Here is a 4970-nt window from a genome sequence, read left to right as displayed (position 1 = left end):
TGACATATTCAATCTATCTTTTGAAAAAGCATAAATGTTGCTTTAAAACATCAGAAACTCATATCACGCTTCATTTTAAATCTCCTTCTAAGCTTATGAAAGAAAAAAAGAAATTGACTGAAGCATCACGCACAAGCAATATGACTTGAAGCAGTATAATTTTTCAAACAAATAGATGGTCTCATGAGAATACACAAAAGGTCAAAGAGGAGAAGATATAGTGGAAATATATGCGTATGTTAAATGACAACAAAAATGTTTACAGAAGAATCAAGAACTTCGTCTCATCACGGTCTCAACTTTATGTTTTCAGATAGGGGAAGGTGTTGTTCTAGTGACCATTAGACTTATTAACCTTGTTGTATATTGTTTGTTCTCCAGTCACAATCTTACACTAACAGTTTATTTTTTGATGTTTATGGTATAAAGGTTTAGGGGCCGTTTACTAAACGCTTACCCGGTAATTTTTCTCACCGGATGCACATGGCAAGGGCCAAGAATCTTACCCGGTAAGAACGAAGATAAGGACGGAGAGTCTTATCCGATAAGTGACGACTGACGATTCTTACCCGGGTAAATTGTTGTATAGGATACGTTTTGATGTACTACAATCTTACCCAATAAAGTAAATTTATAGTGTTTACTCCTAATGTTAAGCACTTACCGGGTAAACATTTAGGTAAACGGCCCCTTAGTTTTTCTTTGATAAATCTAGCATATTGCATAAAAAGTTAAACATACACAATTATGGCCGTATGTTTCAGTATGCTATACAACATGCTGATCAAAGAAGTGGGACAGATCCCCCTAAAAAGATTAAAGGTCTCAGTAAGAAAAAAGAGATATATCAAGATCAATTTTCCTTCAATTAGAGGAATAGATACCAAAACTATAACATGGACCCCCGAAGTCGCAACATATATTTTTATCATCTTTGCATTAAAAACACAAATAGATGCAGCTAGTGCCTCCTGAAAGATCCAATTAAAATCTGGCTATCATATTCAGAAGGATAAAACAAAAATCTCCAGTCAAAGACAAAAAGTCAGGTTTTAGATCAGATTGAGAAAGATAAATAAGATAGGGCAGCTTATGACCATCACAAATGATTTTTCAAACAACCAATTCAAGATCAACAATCTTCAGTCATCAGAGTTGAAAGTAGAAAGCATCTATGGCAGAGGTTTACTGGATTAAAATGACTACCTATTCATATGACCTTTGTACTTCTTGTAAAGATCAATCAAATCAGTTCTCTCTGACTTGGATCCTCTGTAATTGGCTTTAAACTCTTCAATATAAGCTTTTGTACCTACACAAGCATTTGTGTTGTTCACCTTATAACAGGAAATATATCAAGTTATTTACATATCTTTCTGGGAGTTTTATACAAGAAATAGACCTTTTTGTACATAGTCCGGAGAAGTCTGTAACACCCCTAAAAAAATACATAAACCGAAATTCAATGATGAGAGCACAAAGCATAAAATAAAATTTAACCAACAAAAGAAATAGTATRGCGGTTACAATCCGGCTAATCGAGATGATAAATAACAACCTATTAATCTAGAACATTCTAAATCTAGATTAAAGACGGGGATTTCTATTASTCTCCAAAAAGTCGAAATATCCAAAAACGCAACGCGCAAGAGAAATAAAGGCTAAAATTACAAAGAGTAATTCACGAACCAACGCTCCTCTCAACCCTTTAGAGCCCCACCACTAAAAGAGCCTAAAAAGTAAATATAACAAGAAAGGAAGAGGGTTAGGCTTACGCCTAGTGAGTCMAATCAATAACATAAAGGTAACTATAAGATCTTTGTGTGAATGTAAATATATATGCATATTTATAGATGGGCGACGTAATTTTTAAACGACAAGTAAAGCAGTTAAACCAMAATATCACGCGAATGGGTCAAAACATCCGAAGATGACGGGGGAGACCCGATTTACCGTTCATTATGACAGACACAAAGTAAGTCATAGATCAACGTTATAGAGCATCACTTACCGGTATAAAACCATCGACATCAACCTAAACCGGTCATGTAGTCGGTCGTGATCATAAGCTCTTTACCTCGGTAATTACACAATAATCACAATGCCTATTACCGAGTAAAAGTGAGAGGATGATTTGGTGATTACATAATAATCACAATGCCTATCACCAACTTATACCATCCTTCACACAAATGCAATGAAACAACTTCATACCCATAAACTTAACACCTTAAAGTGCTCAACTTGAATACGTACCATAAGCATAATGGCAATCATTTATCGATAAGATTTTGCATGTGTCAGAACTCAAACGAAAAATGTCCAGCTTATCATTAAAGGACTCCAAAGCAAGAGCGATAGAGTTTTAGTATTTAGTGGCCAACAACGCTTTGAAATGGGTAATTTACCAAGTGATTAAGACTATTTACCCAAACTCAACCAATCATTAAAATGGGATTACTCAAGCTCACTCTTTAGACCCATACGTTTTCATTTCATTTAACAAGTAAGCACATGGAATTTAGGCATAAGGTAAGCAAAATACTCCTTTTCAATTAATATAAAGTTTCCTATTAAAATGATCAAGATGAACTCACCTGAAGGGTTTAGTAGAAACCCCACTTTCTCGGGATTAAATCGGCAGACGCAAGGGAGGTAATCAGCACAACAGACTGTTGTTTGCTGTTTGGCGAATGACAGCAAGGTTCGCGTTGCAGGTAGCTGTTCGGGCAAAGAATCACTAAGAAAACAGCACCGTATAGGTGCTGTTTGCTGTCCAGTGGAGCGCAGCAGGTTTGTTGCCTGCTGTTTGGTGAAGGAAAACATAGAAAGAAAACGCAGTAACAGCTGCTGTTTGGGTTACGGGGTGCAACGAAGGGGAAAACAGCACAKCAATGGTGCTGYCTGCGTTCTGCTGTTCGAAAGAGAAAGGGCACAACTGCCCCGTCTTCTTGCTGGTGCTGATTGGGTAAAGGAAACATAGAGCAAGGCTGCAACGACTACTGYTGCTGCTGCTGTATCTAAGGGACGACCGAAATGCGCAGGTGGCACCCGCAGATGCTGCTGGTCTGAGGAAAYGCGCAGGGGAAAAGTGGAGAATCAGCACAGCAGAAAAGCTGCTTGYTGTTTGGGCRAATGGAGGCGAAGAAACARCTTARCGAAGCTGCTGTCTGCTGCTGGCTAATCGAGAAGGACGCAATGGCTCTGCTCCTTACGGCTGCTGTTCGGGCGAGAAGACGGAGAAAACGGCACCTGCAGCCTGCTGTTTGCTGCTGCTGTTTGCTGTTTGGCGAGGCGTGTAGAAGACAGCACAGCACAGCAGGGACCGCTGCCTTGCTGCCGGCTGTTATGGGCGAACGAGGAAGACGCAGTAGCTGCTGTTCGCGGCTGTTGCTGCTGCTGTTTTAAGTTTTGGGAGGGCGACGAAACGAGAAGGCGCAAATGAAATGGTCCGCTGATGGGTGGTTGCTGCTGTTGTTCCGGGAGTACAGCAAACACGCAGCTAAAGCTRCTGTCTTGGCGAGGCACAGGCAGCYCAAACACGGCTCATTGTTGCCGCTTGACGAATTGGGAAGCGAGGAAGAAATAGCACAGCAGACTTGCTGTTTGCTGTTAAGGTGGGAAACAGAAATGGTCAAGGTGCCGAGGTTGATATTCTCTGCTTGGAGAAACCGTCAAAGAAGGCAGTCCGGTCGTCCTTTCCACCTTTTCTTTCTTTCTTTTTCTTTCCTCTGCTCTCCCGGTGAAGGGCTTCCTCCTTCCTTATTTTAATTTGCTTTTCTTTTCCCTTCCCTAAGTGCAGACCTTACTTCCTTTTACAAAAGCTCAAGTCCCCTCACAAACCTTATCCAGCAGGTAAGAACCTAAGGTCAAATAGGGAAATTCCTCAATTCAAATGGTCTAAAGTCAATATCACAATTAGGGGTAGTATCAGATTCTAACAATATCTAAACCCTGCAAATCCCAAATTCTAACAAGAAATACAAAATACAAGGAAAACCAGAGGCAGTATCAGAACTACAAGTGATATTATCACTAAAAAGAAAGGCCTAATCAGTTACTACAATTGCATTCAATTACAAATGTTCTATTTTTAGTTTTGCCAGTTTGAGTTGCTAACTCATCATTATCAAAAAAAACCCTAAAGAAAATGACAATGACGTCCATGAAAGTTGATCTGGATGGAACTAATCTTGACTCCATCAAATAAAAGATAATAAAAGATAACAAATAAAGAGTCCTCTTTCTGGGTTCATGAGCTTTTGCCCAATCTTGACTCCATAAACCCTAATGGGTATTTGAAAATTTTGATTTCTGAGTTGTACATGAATGGTAAAAACAAACCAAATAATTACCTGGAGATGGATTGAACGTTGAAGAAGAYGATGGAAGACAGRTCAGATTTCGAAGAACCTACAAAAAGATTCGAGAACACAGGTCAGATTTCGAAGAAGATTCGAGAACACCCTAAGCTAACAGAACCCTAAACGTTTTCCTRGAAGATTGAAGAAGACGATGGAAGCACGATTGAAGAAAATGACGATCGAATTTGTTTTAGGGATGGCGATGAAATCTGGAACCGATGAAATCGAWAGGGGAGRGTGAGTCGATATCATTATCAAAATCTTGAAATCGATAGGGGAGAGTTTGTTGGATTCGATTTCATCTCAATCTTAATCTGTTGGAGCCGATGAAAGAGTTAAAGAAGTTGGGTTTAGGGCCGATGAAAGTGTTAAGAAGTTGGGTTTAAGGGATGGCTTTAATGAGTTGTACCATTGGCAATAGAGGTTGTTTTTAAGAGTTTAAGAGATTAAGAGTTTAAGAGTTTTAGCCAAATGCATTATAAGATAGTATAGATATATATATATATATATATATATTTATAAAAAATATTATATATTTTCTTTTCTTTTTTAATATATTTTTTAAAAACGTTACTTTTTCTTAATAATTATTTTTAAGAAATATAT

The 4970-nt window shown here is 38.4% G+C and overlaps 1 pseudogene; it reads right to left on the bottom strand.

Moving 5' to 3' along the window:
* Window positions 1-2277, bottom strand: part of LOC112522846 — a 3568-nt pseudogene extending 1291 nt beyond the window's left edge.
* Window positions 2278-4970: the final 2693 nt, after the last annotated feature.

The sequence above is a fragment of the Cynara cardunculus genome (assembly GCF_001531365.2).
Source record: "Cynara cardunculus var. scolymus isolate 2C chromosome LG 12, CcrdV1, whole genome shotgun sequence".
NCBI lineage: Eukaryota > Viridiplantae > Streptophyta > Magnoliopsida > Asterales > Asteraceae > Cynara > Cynara cardunculus.
Note: the sequence above shows the minus strand (reverse complement) of the source record. Positions and strands in the feature narration are given on the sequence as shown.